Below are 15,202 nucleotides of genomic sequence, written 5' to 3'. Positions count from 1 at the left end.
GGCTCTTGCCTTCTATCCTTAGTCAAGTAGAGCTAGATTTGAAAAGGGGACCCTTAGTAGTCTTAGGACCTATAGGTCTATTTTCTTTTTTTACTCTTCCTTTTTTGTTTTTGTCTATCTTGCTTTTTTCGCTAGCCCTATATTTAAACAGTTGTTATTGTAATTGTATGTTCACGTTCACTCAAACTGGGCGTACATTTTCAGAAATATAGTATGTGATGAACACTTTACATGCAACATTGCAACCTCTAAGAGCTTGACACAAGGATAATCCATGTAATAATAAATTATTTAAATGCTCTGAGTAGTAATATCAAAAAGTGGTGAAACGGGATAACGTGTATCTGCTGACGGTTAACATTCGAGTCCAGCCTTTCCATTCTTTTTCCACTTGGATTATGAAAGCTTTTTTTTTTGGTGTGATTTAGTGTGAAAGGCCATGGCTCTAACTCCTAAAGTAGGGAACTCTCGTGGCTTAGAGGTTAAGGTGTTCGCCTCTCATTCAATGGTCCCAGGTTCGAATCCAGGTAGTGACGGAAAAAATTTTCTTCTCTAAAATTGTCTACTTTCACCTGCTTTCCTGCCTGTAGCAATGTTCTGTCGTCTACTTTCGTCTCCCCTTTCTGCCCCCACCCCCTCACCTCCTTTGCCCCCTCCTCTTGGCTCCTGACTCTTTCTGCAGCCTTTCTACTGCTACTCCTTGCACTCCTTACTGCTGTCTTTCAGCTACACCCCTGATCTTCTGGTAGGAAAGATCTACACCTAGCCTTCTCAGACAAGGGCAAAAAATCTTGGAGGTCCCGTGTGCAAGTTGCGCACGTTAAAGATCCCTCTGTGGTCTAAAATCTATAAGAGTAGGCTTTGGCCGCCACCCAGGCAAAATTCAAAATTTCCTACCAACTAAAAATGTTTAGAGTGTCCCACGTGCTCTTATGAACTTATGCAGTTGCGAGCGCTGTAAAACACTTACAATACAAAAACAAAGAAAACATACTTTAAGTATATGTAACAATTATGGAAGAGGAACCAGGAAAATCTACAGGGGCTATACTCTTCTCCAAAATAGAATCTTGGAGAATGCCAACCACTTCAAAAGGCCATCTCCATATGTGACAGACAAAAAAGGAAGGAATTTCAGGAAAAAGGCATGGGGCGAAAGACAAAAGTAACATCCAACTGTGAAAGGAATAATAAATATGATGACTTCCCTAAACAACGTACAATGACAGAGTGAGAGAAGAGGGAACCAGGGGGAATTTAAGCCACTGAACTCCCCTTGCTTTTTTTAGTCTGACTCTTTGATTATGATATAAATACATGTTTTGTGCCCCCAATTACACAATTTAGATAGATCTAATTTAGGAGGTGGCTGTTTTGACTTTGCTTGTCAGGACCAACCTAGAATTAGTAAGTGGGATTAGGATGCTTTTTTAGTAGTAAGTGTTTTGGCACTTGCAACGCAAAAAGGTCATATATAAGTGTCGAAGATTCGAGGTGTTACTAGAGAGTAACTAACACAAAAAAGAAGGAGGGGAAATAAAGACGATGGACGTTTGATAGAAAAGAAGAAGCAAACCACACCAGAGCACCCGCCAACCACCCACGATTAGGATGCTGTAACTAACCTCAGCAAAAGAAAGGAGATACATGGTAGCACACACTTTCCCATTCGAGAATTAAACTTACGCTAGCTGTGTGCAACAGTGAAGAGCCTTACCATTGCACCAAGGGTCACCAAACTTTTTTCAAAGTGGGCCAGACTGAGAGAAAACCAAGTGCAGCCAAGACAACTATTTTGTTCAAAACAATACACTAAATTATAATACATAAACTAATTTATTAATACAGTGAACTAACCTATCAAGTTACAATAGCTTATTAACCCTATTTGTACATCATGTTTTACTATCGTATCAATATGACGTGGGGAACTCTGTGCCACCACTTTCCAAAGAGGAAATTACTCTTTAATTTTAATCTGATCCGTACGCTTTTCATAGCAATCTCTCAAAATGATTTTTTTGAGAAATGCTAAAAGTTTCAAATAGATCTTCGTACTAGAAGTATTCTAAAATGTAAAGAATACAACCCCAGGGGTACAAAATGACCCCAGGGTGTACGGATAGGGTTAAAATAGGAAATACAATTGAACCTGCTCCAACTGCTTCCTGTCCAAGACAATCACCTGTCAAATGACCACTTCACATTTCTCCCTTATTATATAATGATACTCGATACTGTCCAAGATGTCTATGACAACCACTTTTCTACTTGCCAGTGGATGACCATCCTGGACAATGTCATCTGTACACACACAAAAAAAACCCCCAACAAATATCTATTTACTCAGAAGTCATCAAACTAAGTCATGTTATATAATAAGATGCACATGTAGTTACAATGTATATCATACCTTATGCGTACATTCTGAATCTCACAAATCAAATAGGTCTCCATTTACTTCTCATTCTTCTTCAGGTGTCAGGTCTGGAGTGTTTTCTGATTGTTCTATTTCTAGATCTTTCATAACCTGCTATTTGGAGCACTTCCGTATCTTGTTTCCTCCCTGCCCATGAGATTGCTGAGTATTCTCCTTAATGAAATACGTTTTGGTGACTTACAGACTTCTCTCTGTGTTCTTGTTTAAGAGTCCAGCTCTCGCATCCATACAAAAGGACCGGCCATACCCATACGTTTTCAGGGTTCTTATCTTTGAGTTCACGCTACGTTGTGTTTGAGTTTGAGAAGACAGGTTTCATCTTGTTAAAAGTTTCTCTATAAAAGATTTTTGCAATCCTCTTTTTTATCAGCGAGTCGCTTTTCGCATCTTTTGTGTAATAATGCAAGTTGTAGCCCCTTCCTTTCGCTTTTCAAAAAATATATGTCACTCTTGTTAGAATCTCTAGGAACATGGACTCAGAATCAGCTATCAAGACTATTTCATCAGCACACCATTGGTTATGATTATATTGTAGCCACCCGCCTTGACTCCTTCCAAATCACTTATGATAAGCAGTATCATTCCTCTGTACAGATTATAGAAATCCGGAGATTAGACACACCTTGTCTTACTCCTCTGCGAACTGGCCTGTATTCGCTAAGCTCTTTCTCGACCCTGACTGTTGGCCACACGTACTACCTCAAGAAGCGAAAATGATATTCTATCTATCTCTAATAGACTATAAGGAACCAAAGTTTTATTTTTCCTATATAGCCATTCAAGGTGCAGATTTATTGTGACTGTTAGTGAGTTTTTATATTAAATTATTGTATTCTACATTTTTTTTAGCACAAATTGCCAGGCCCATGGCGCGAGTAATTTCCACATAGAAAATATAAAATATTATTTTACGCACATACGTGTCGGATAATTTAAAAATGTGATATCTTATGAATGTAATTGTAATGCACAACATAAATGCACTATATTTTTTATTGTAATCATCTTAAAACCTTGTTCATTAATTTGTCTATATTTGTCTTACTTTAGTTGAAAAAAAAATACCCATCTACCTTGAATTTTATAAAGGTGCTAACCTTTGCAATTGAAAGAGGTAGAAGTCGTCTGGTGTCAACAGTAAAATTAGCAATAAAATGGCCACCAAAGTTTGAGTTTGAGTGTCACTGAAAAATGCACATTTACAATTTTTGTGCTTTTGACCACGTTTTTCAGTAAAATCCACACAGAAATATGTTTTTAAAAGGACATAAAAGCCGTTGATCCAAATTAGATAATTCGAAAAAAAAAAATGCTGGTTTCTTTCATTTCATTGTTTTGGCCAGTGCATGATTTCCGCACAATGCCTCACATTTGTCTTTCTTTTAAAACATTGGTAACATCCTAGTGATGGGATGGGTGGGGATTTGAACGAGCAGAGAACTGAGCATACAACGAAACAGAAAATTCAAATAAAACATTGTGAGCAATTTATTGCTTGTAAACATTACACAGAGAACAGAATGCAGCATACCTCATCAAAAGATTGTTGTGCTGCCTCTTTGCAACGCAGCTGTGGCCAAAATATTTTATCAACTTACAACCAAAGCCAAAAATACATGTCTGAGACAGCCATGAAAAACTCTCATCACCCGATCCTGACGCTTTGTCATAAATTATGTATCAGTATCAGCCTCTGACATTGTGGACGAGCTTTCATCATAATCCATTCACCTGTTGTTATTGAACGTTAGTCCTCCCAATCATCATGTTGCTTAGGTTGCTCCCAATGTTTGCCCAAGTTGACCAACCAGTAACAATAGATTTTCAGCTTCTGGTGACCCCGTCCACAACTCATACAAAAATCGTAAGTGAAATGAGAGGTCACTGTTACTGTTAAGCCCTACCCAGTTTGTAAACCCAGTCCAAAACAATGGATGTCAACAATAACTCACAACAGAAGTGTCGCTTCTTTACCAAGTGGTAGCGACCCATTTGTTTGTTTTACAGTACTATAGCCTATAGCACTCGGTCTTCCTTGTCAAACACATTTTGTTTCTGTTTTAAACTTGCACGAAACCATAATTTAAAAAATGAATAAAACCAACAACAAAAAATCCCAACACAAAATCCTTCCTATCCCCTTCCCCTTTAAAAAAAACAACAACCCAACATCTGAATTACCCGTAACAGCCCTGAGCCTGCAACTACCCCCCAGTTGGGACCTCAGAAGTAATTGGCTTTTCTTCATTTTGATCAGTCCTGTGTGTGACAGCCACCTGTCTTATACAGCCACTTTTCTCCTCGACAACGCCTGGCCGTGTTACATAGGTTCCACTGTAGTTAGTACCAAGGTACAAGTGTTTCAAGAACACACTCACAAGAATCTGATTGAAACGTGTTTGTAATCAAATTCAACAAAACAAACCCACAACATTTCTCCCAATACAGGCATCTCTTTCTTTTTTCATTTTCACTATCTGCATGAAGTTCTGTTGGTATCACACAAAATGTGACATAGATTACATTAGTTCAAATTAGTTCGCTTGGGTTTTTAATAAATGGGGTTTTCAGGTCTCCATATTTGCTCAAACCAGCCTGAATGTTAGAATCAGAAGTCACGCTTTCAATAACAACTTAGCTCTGTTGAAAGAGTCATTCAAAACCCTCATCATCATACCATAGCATAATCTGATTAAAGAGGTTTATTACATTACTTATTATATTATGACGGTACACTGTCAACCAAGTCTGCATCCATACACAAGATGTTACATGACATCACAAGCAGTATGGCTTTGAGAGCAAGATTCATCATAAGATGAACTTTCTAAGTTTTTAAAATAAGTTAAAACACAACTACTTGAGAACGATATTCTTTCAGCAAGAGTACAGTGGGTGTCTCATTCAACGAGGTCACATTCAACGAGGCAATCCTCAATCCCCGATTATTTTCCTCTATATCTCTTTGTAAATGTACGTCAGCTCCAACGAGGTGGCAAACAGACAGAAGTCGCTTTCAACGAGGTCGCAATAACCAAATAAAAGCAATTAGCGGCCCCAAAAGCGAAGAATTGTTCTCCTTTCTCTCCATCTCACACGAAGCACAAGGCCCATCATCGATTCCTTACACAATGTATTATTGCTAGATCCAGTGTGCCTCCTAATATGGGCCCCAAAGCCAAGACGATGGACAAGGGTTAGCCTACGGTAAGGATGGGAGGGGGTGGGTGGATACGCGATGCGGACTGTGTGAAACTGGATGAACTCTGGATTGGTAGGTCTAGATCGATACCATTTTTTTCAATTTTCTTTCCTTCCCCTGATCAGAAAATCCAAGCTCCCGCCTTTACTTGATGTAGATCTAGGCCTAGATGTGAGAGGGTATGTTTCCACACGAGAAGTGTTCTGGAAAAAATATTTAAGAATGCAGAAATGACAGTCAGAACACAGCTCAAACACACAAATACTGATGCTGTTTGAGATTTTTTCGTCATCAGGGGGAACAGCTGTTTTAATTACCGGTATTGGTACGTCGAGTAATATAATAACTTGTCTCCTTTCTTTTCTTTAGCCTTTGTCACATTCAACGAGAGGTCGGATCCAACGAGGACAATATGCCAGTCCCGGCAACCTCGTTGAATGCGACACCCACTGTATTTTTATGGAACAAAAAGGCCTCTATATTACGGTCAAAACAACAGAGATTCATAAATAGGACAGAAAAAAATGAAAGGAACTACTGAAAACTGTAAAGAGCAGTAAAAATTTATTTACAAGATGAAACAAGCAGTAAAACATTCTCACAAGATGCATACAAATCAGTTTTGCAATCATATGAATAAACCATTGCATCTATCAACAAAGATCCAACAAAACGCAATGGTTCAATGAACACAAACTTCGCAACATTACAACAGTAACACTAGTCAAGTCAATTTCAGCAGTCATCTCAGCTGTAGCTCTTCAGGAACAGACAATTATCATTCATCCATCTTCTTCAGAATCACAGATGTGCACATACAGTGGAGGATCTGGAAAATGATACCAAAAGAAATATACAAACATCATAATTCATACCAAAATAGTATACAGGAACTCAGCTACCTCATTAACCTCCTTTATACGAGGGGGAGTCAAAAAGTAATGCAAGTTGTTCAGTATTTTGCGCAATTTTGCAAATTATATTAAATTCAGCTCACAAGTACTTGCACATGTAGGCCTACTTTGGAACTCAAACCGTTAAATTTTAAGTTCCTTTGATTTATGTCTGAATGACGTCACATCAAAATGGCTGCCCCCTTGGAGGTGTGTCAGACGCAAAGAGCTGCAATTGAATTTCTTGTCAAAATGTTTACAAGGACTAACCCCTAGATTTTGGCACTGTATATATGTGGGTTAGACGTTATAGCAAGCAATGTACCGTCAGAAGAGAAAGAGGTGTCCACATGCTTGTCAGAAAAGCATCGTACCGAAGAACCATCCGGAAAAATCATGGCAACCGTGTTTTGGGATGTTCATAGACTGTTTCTCATATATTTTTTTTTACTACGAGGAACAACAGTCAATCCTGAAGCCTACGTTGAAACAGTGAAACGACTGAAAGCAATAATTCGACGAGTCAGACCAAAGAATGGGAAGAGGGTTCTTTTTCAACATGACAATGCCTGCCTGCATACAGTGCCCAAACAAGGGAGACAATCACCCCATTAAGGTGGAAAACACTGCCAAACCCAGCTTATTCTCCTGATTTGGTACCTTCAGACTTCCACCCTTTCGAACCTAGAAAAGAACCATCGAGAGGTCAACACTACGGAAACGTTAGAAAACTCAAGACTGCTGTACCCCTACGACCAACCTGCTCAGTTTTACGAAGTTGACATATGTAGACTTAGTAAAGGGTGGACAGTGGCTATTGATCAAAATGGAGACTATGTTGAGAAATAGAAATCTGATCCTCAGATAGTCCCCTTTAATTTGAGGAATGATAGTTGCCAGTGCGTTCTTTTTTCTTTAAGTTATAAATGAACTTGCATTATTTTTTGACTCCCCCTCGTACATTCTTTCATGAACTTTACTATATTTTTATACCTCGAAAGACATCATATCCGAGAAAGTTACCATGTCTTGGGATCCCTTTTTAGTTTGTGGTAACAATGAACTAATTCCACGCGCACAGAGGGAAGTCAAATTGGAGATCACACCTTTAAATCAAAGCTTAAAAGAATATGCAATGGGGTAAAATAAACTATTTCAAATATGAGTTCCACAAAATTAAGTTATTATTATTGAACAATTTACTAAGTTAAAAGCAGAACTTTAGTAAGAAAAAATAAAGGCAACACAAACTGGTTCGAAGTAAGATCAGGAGCACAACAGGGAAGCATTTTATCTCGCCTCCTTTCATAACATACATGGACAAGATAGCGCAAGATGCAAATCAAAGCCCAGAAAGCCTCAATGAACTTTTGTTTGCAGACAACTAATGTCTTATTCATCAAAACAAACAGTCTCCAAGGTGAAACTACCAAACTGAACATCAGCTGCGAGAAATTTGACTTGAGAATAAGCATACCAAAAACCAAAGTTATCCGAAACAATACTAACAGTCACTTAAATATTAATATGAATAAAAAACAACTACTACAGGTCAAAGAGTTTAAATATCTAGGCAGCATTTTCTCTGAAAACTGGTCCATAGATAGAGAAATAGAAAAATGAACTTAAAAAGCCATCAACGCTATCACCTTTCAGCTCGCACCCCTATTTCATCCAAACATCTCCACAGAAGCAAAGAGACAGTTTATCACTTCAAACCAACATTATGTTACCGGAACCTGACCTGTTCTTAAGTACAACCGAAGAAAACAAAATCACTACCTGCACCCGCATAACCCTAAACATTGCAAGAAGAGACAGGCACAGAAATAAAAATATAAGAGCAACTGTTCGATGCCTGTATTTCATAGGGGAAAAAAAAGTGAATTTAATGGTTTGGCCACCTGTTACAAATGTTACCTAACCCGCCAGGCTCAACTGAAAGAGCTGCAGGGTTGGCTTATCAAAGAGGACTGCATCTCCCCTCAATGCTTAACAGCAACAGTGGATGAAAAGTAAAAAAGTGAAAGTACTACGTTAAAGCAAGGCAAGTAGGGCCTTTACTACTATCAATCTTTCCTCTGCAGTTTACATTAAAAAATACTTCAGAATTGAGCCATAACTTTCCATTACACTAAAGCAATTTTCACTGACAATAATGTCATGCGATGTTTAGGTGGGTGGTCCCTGGGGTGTATCCTTAAAAAGACACCATAACTCTAGCTCAAAGACAATGCATCTATGGTCTGCATTGTGGCGACCAGCAATGGTGTGTGGATTGCTTATGTTTGTGATTGCACATTTTATACACCCATCAACTTCAAAGTTGTTTGGATAGTCTTTATTTATGTACGTTGTTCTATGCCCCCATCAACAACATTTAGATCATTAAACTTGCCAGTCAGGGCCAACCTCAGTGAGAGGCATACAACATCCTAGCAAAAAGACTGAGACACTCAATAAAAAATTTCTTCCCACTCGGGAATCAAACTAGAGTCTCCTGAGTACAATAGCAAAGTGTCTAACAACTACACTGCAGAGATGTTGGTATTAACTTTGAAGTACTAATGAAATTAAAGATTTTTAAAAAGGATGTTTTGAACATACAGAACTTCGTAATGTGTAATGGGCCTACCTTCCTTCAGATCTTGAATCCAAGATCTCTCATACACTGCTTGTGTTTCTCAATGAGGTCTCCACAGTTTTCTTCACCTCTTTCAATCACACTGAGCATCAAACAAAAAGAAGACAAGAATATTATCAGGTTGCAGCCAAGGCTTAACATGACAGAATAGACAAAGATCCTAATGCTATAAGAAGCATTGCAAATTTATGCAGACAAGATTTATAATTGTTAAACATAAATGCAAGACCAGTTTCTTTCACTTCTTTGCTTGAGCTTTTTCTAGTTTTATTCTGATTCCTGACCCAGAACGTGGCCCAATATTGAAACATCAGACAGAGAACAGTCCACAAACACACAAGTCTAGTATTGGGCCGGCAATATGTTTGGGAGCGACTGAAATGTCTTTTTATTGGTCACTCGAAATACAAAATGCTAGAATATATCTATTGTTATAGGATTAGACTACAGATTAGTCAAGTAATTAGCTGCATTCTATGAATTTATAACATACTTGTTCAACAAATCACTAGAGAAAAATTTCTCTGAATGTCTGATGTTATCCAAGCATTTGCTGAGTTGCAATAGATGGTTGACTGGTAATGGTAGTCGGGACAAAAACGTCAAACCTCATTATACTCCCAAACTGGGGTAAACATTAAAGTGGAGGTATAGCATGGCTGGTGGTATATCAGGGTTCTTTTTCTAGATGGGTCCCCTGCCAAACAGCAGTAACTGATAAATTCAAGGGAAATTATTCTATTATTCAATTTAGCAACATGTGTTTGAAAAATATCTCTTTGTTGGTGATTTACATGTATTTAAAGTAAAGAGTTGAGAATCTCTCTCTAATTGTGTGTGTAGCAATTCAAATTGAAAATTACATGAACTGCCCAACCAAAGCTTCATGTAAACTTCAAGACAAGGATGTGGATGTGGGATGGGTGGAGAGAGAGCTAATGGACAAGTACTAGCTCCCAGAGTTGTGTGTGACAGAATGGGAAATTATCACTGTGCAGCTACCATGCACAGTGTGTTGAGAACCTCTGGCTGCCAGTTCGCTTGCAGGGGAAATTTATAGTAGTATTTCAGGAAGGATTGTGCAAATCTGACCATTAGCAGATAGCGGTCTATAGGGGCAAAGTGTATGTTTATACAGGCATTTCTATTTATGCACTGGCAAAACCTAACGGTATAACAGGGGAGAGGGGGTGGCAGCATAATGGGGGTTTGACTGTATTTTTGTTCATTTTTTTTCGTTGTGGGAAAGAAACAGAGGACTTAACATATTCTGAGAACTTTACCATTCATCCCTGGCTTTCTTTGTCTCAGGACAGGCGCAGCATGGCCTCAACTTGGGCTTCTGTTGATCAGGGCTACTGGAATCACCTCCAGCTTTAGAAACTTGTGGCTTTTCAGAAGGCATACCTAGGACTGACCTGATGAATACATTAACCACACAACATATGAATTAGTTACATAAATGCCACAGTAAATAATATTCTTTACTGCTAACCTGAGAACATAAAAGCAAAGCATAAGTTTCCGGCTCTTTTTTCTAAATCGCTGTATGGGTAGTTATTTTAAGTTATTTTAAGTTGGTACGTAAAATGTACTACACACAGGGATCTGAAACTTTTTAGCAGCAATAAACGAGACATGAGGGGCATCTGTTCATGCAGCAGCTCCTCTTAGCTCTTTTCACTAGGCATTTTTTCGCAAAAACAAGGCAATTTCTCTGGTTCTAAAAACTGGTCGGCATTGTAGTAAGTTTGGCTTTTTCCCCTGCCTACTTTAATTAATTTTTGTCCACGGGTTTTCCTGTACAAAGTGACTATTAGGACAAAACTTATATTGAAACAAAAATTATATTCGGACTTTGAATGGAGTCCAGAATGACATCACTTCTGAAACCACCAAAAAGGGGTCAATTAGGCAGAGTGTAGATAGATGAATTAACACAACCAAATATTACACCCAGATTTCACTATATTATACGAAGTGACTATTCAGACTCGAGTCCGATGAAACAAAAATTATATTCAGACTCTGAATCGAGTCCAGCATGACGTCCCTTCCGAATTCTGACCCTTGTTCCTAAATATTTCCAATATTTATTGGAATATGAAATCAGTTTTGACGTTCGATAATTATTTTAAAAATTTAGAGTCTTGAGTTTAATTCTACGCAGCAGCAAATTTCAAAATGAATCTTCGTCACAGCGCGTCTCCCTCAAATCTGAACATGATAGCACAGAAAATATCAAGCCACGCTTGATTTCTCGACAGAGTCTCCCAACCATCGTTCAATCGTCCAAATTTTGTACAGGAGATTCCTCGTCTTAAAGCCACCATGTCTCTTTGCGACGACAGTGATTTGCCTGGAGATAAATATCTACTCTACTCTATACAGTGGAACTCGGATTCAACAAGGTCATTGGGCTTGACCTAAAAGCTCGTTGAATCCGAGTGTTCGTTATAGCAAACACGAGGTTTTGTGTAGATAATTACAAGCACTGAGCAAGTAATAGCCACAAGTTAGCAATGACCACGAAAAACCTTTTTTTGCCAGAAAGTGTTTGCAAATAGGTGCATTTTGTAGCTGTATCTTCACAGAGCATGTAACTTTTTGAATTTTTGAAATCCATCAATAAACAAAAAAGTTACGAATTTTTTAATCAATTAATTTTTGGTACACTTTTATATAATGAAAAAACCCAAAACATGGGACGTTCTTTGGTGAGTTTTGAGACAATATTCGTCATAACTCGCTCATTTCTTGGAGTATTTAAAAGAAACTTGGCAACCCAGTACATTTTCTAGTGCAGAATCTAGTCCTGCTTTCAGATTTTTCATAGCTATCCTATTATTTGAGTTATGAAGACGTTTATAGGTAAAAATGTGGCCGTTTTCGGTGCGTTTCGAGACAATATTTGTCATAGCTCGCCTATTTCTTGGAATATGTAAATGAAACTTGGCAGTCTAGTACATTTTTTAATGCAGAATCTAGTCATGCTGTCAGATTTTTATTATCTGTCATACTTTTTGAGTTTTAAAGACATTAACAGGTAAAAAAGTGGCGTTCTTTACAGGTTTACAAAGATTATCAATCATATATGTTCTCACAAAGTCATGATATTTGAATGAAACTTGGCAACATAAAAGGTTCCTCCTTGCCAAGCAATGCTCTGGATCAATTTGTCACAAAAAGTAAGTAGAGAGCTGGATTAATGAAACTTGGCAACATAAAAGGTTCCTCCTTGCCAAGCAATGCGCTCTGGATCAATTTGTCACAAAAAGTGTATCCATTGTTGGATAGTGTCCTATTGTGTGGTAGATTAAGACGCGTTCAGATAATATAGTTTACAAATAAGATCGTCTCTGTGTATCCATTGTTGGATAGTGTCCTATTGTGTGGTAGATTAAGACGCGTTCAGATAATATAGTTTACAAGTCATGGGAATATTTCGCATATGTAGGCTACAACTTATACAATAAATGTAACATATTTACACCCCCCCCCCCCTTTTCTCTCTCTCTCTCTGTCACGCACGCACACACACACACACATGCACGCGTGAACGATAACAATGTATAAACGGGACTATCTTCCCAGACTGGACTAAATAAGTACCATACTCTTTAATAACAATCTTAATGCCTCACTTTTCCAAACAGAGCACACAGGACGAGTCCAAGTGTGTGCTTTCCCAAGAGGGGGGAATAGGCTTTCATAAAATGCAAACACAATGCCATACCACTTCTCAAGATGTTTGCTTTTCTGTTTCTATTCTTCTGTCATACAATCAAGCAAATAAAAATGACTACATCTATTGACTAAAATGCAACAAAAACGCAAGTTATCAAGGCCCCTGTTTAGTTTCCAAGTGTATCCTTCCTCCCCCTTTCCGGTTCACATAAGCAGGGCCTCGTTTGTAGCGCCTGAGGCGACCGATGGCTGATGACGTCACTCTGATTCAGTGGAAATTTCCCAGCCGCCGGTCGTTCACCCAGCACGCGCAAACGGCAATGCCGCTTTATCCCTTAGTTACTCCCACATTTTTTAAGATTAGGCGAAAACCGCTAAACACAGAAGTACGAAATTTTAAGGGAATAAAGAAAAATGGTGTACAAAGTATCAGTCAGTTTGACAAATCACAGCTCCGAAAAATCTTCAAAGCGCACCACATCAACCACTTTCGCAAACGTTTTCGACTACTTCTTGGATGGGTACAATGTTGACAAACAGCATACTACGAGATTGACCTCTTTTCTGATTGGCTGCCAAGTTTCATTCATATCCATTTACGAGAAGCGGCGTGAGAGCGAGTTGAAGACAACAAACTTTGCGTTAGTGCGTCCCACGAAACACCCCCGCTGCGGGGGACAAAAATCGGCAGAACAAAACGCGCTCAGTGGGCATTGCTACACAAGTAGTGCCTGAAATGCCTGCATATTACGAGCTGTGTGTAGAAAAAAAGACAGATTCGTTCAAATACACAAGCCTGTGTCATCTCGATTGTTTACCAAGAAAAAGTTGTGTTGCTGTGTAGAGACGAGCATACGGCAACTTTTGATTCCATAAACCAGCGCACAATTCATTACGTAGATCTACGTCAAGACTAGCTTATTATTGTAACAATGATCAGTTGCCGGGGGGAAAAAAGACTGACTCGTATGCAACGTTCAATGCCCGGACCGCTAGTGCCCCCTCCCCGACACGCACACACAGCCACACGTGTGCAGGCCGCCCATTCGACCCCGACACACGCTAACGAGCCATCTTTAATTGCTTCTGAAGACCTTTTGACAAATAATTATTTACTTTAAGCGCTATAACTTTTCAGGCTGGCCTCAAATTCAACATAAGATAAAAAATCGGCTCCCGCACAAATAGTCATTTTGCCCAAAGTGATCACGGTCTCTACCCAGCCTGAGGCGAGTTACGAGTGAGGCAGGACAGGAAGCCGGAGTCACGAGTCACAGGAAGTCAGAAATGATGTCATGCTGGACAAAAATCAGAGTCCGAATAACATTTTTTCATATCGGACTCGAGTCCGAATAGTCACTTCGTTTATAAAATGAAAAATGTCAGCAAAGCAGAAAACAAAAGTGTGTATGGTAAAAAGGGTAGATCTAGGTCTAGGTCTAGATCTAGATCTAGATTCTAGATCTAGTCAGGGTGAGTAAGCGAGATTTTCACTGGAAATTGAATGACTCATGAGATCTAGACTAGATCTAGATCTAGATCTACTTGAAGTTGAAGAGTGCAGTTCAGAAGTGCTAACAACTTCATTCATATGAAGCTAAATCTAGAAATCTTAGAGATCTAGTTTGAGATCATGGTGGAGATGGAATGGACGTTGGCAACGGGTCAGTCGTTGGTCAACAGAATCAAGGTTGATCTCTGGTAGACTTGACAACGGAAGGGTAAGTCCTCTTCATCGTCAAATCGTTGATTCAACAATGTGTACCCGGCATTCCCAACAAAGCTCTGACACTCGCAAGAAACACACAACAGTAATGACAGTGTCAGTGACAACGACAACGTTTAGATCTAGATCTAGATCTAGACCTAGATCTAAATAATAAATAAACGCACTTACGGTAGATGCTGGGCAGCAAGCAGTTCTGAAAAAAAAAACCGAGGGAAATTACTTGCTATGAGCCGTTCGTGTCAATGACGAAATATGTATCTCAAAGTCATGCTTTTGTAACCAAACAAACGCCAAACGGCAAAAAAATGGATTTGTTGGGAGTTGTTTCCCTTCGTATGAAGGATACGGGGTCAACTCATTGAAAATTATTTAAACATTATTTTCAATCGAAAATAAGTATGTAAACATTTGAAAGTGTTCAAAACAAGTAGAATAAAATTAAAAGTTATTGATGGATACATGGTTTTGTAGCCTAAAAATGTATTTGGTGAAGAGCAAAACGAATGCCTGAATTATTTTTTTGAGTTAATGAAATGCCCCGATTACTGCTCCATCGCCTCCGTCCCTAGCTAGCCTAGCTTTGTGCAAAAAGGAGTAGAGGCCTAGA

The 15,202-nt window shown here is 38.8% G+C and overlaps 1 long non-coding RNA gene across 1 annotated transcript; it reads right to left on the bottom strand.

The window, feature by feature from the left end:
* Positions 1-6,186: 6,186 nt before the first annotated feature.
* LOC101852024 lies at positions 6,187-14,905 on the bottom strand. Its single transcript, XR_001184892.2, has 4 exons — positions 14,764-14,905; positions 10,463-10,597; positions 9,171-9,261; positions 6,187-6,471 (listed from the first exon to the last, which is right to left on the bottom strand). It is a non-coding gene; the product is annotated as a cytochrome c oxidase copper chaperone (long non-coding RNA).
* Positions 14,906-15,202: the final 297 nt, after the last annotated feature.

This window comes from Aplysia californica, unplaced genomic scaffold (assembly GCF_000002075.1).
Source record: "Aplysia californica isolate F4 #8 unplaced genomic scaffold, AplCal3.0 scaffold00210, whole genome shotgun sequence".
Taxonomy (NCBI): domain Eukaryota; kingdom Metazoa; phylum Mollusca; class Gastropoda; order Aplysiida; family Aplysiidae; genus Aplysia; species Aplysia californica.
This window is presented reverse-complemented; position numbering and strand designations above follow the sequence as displayed.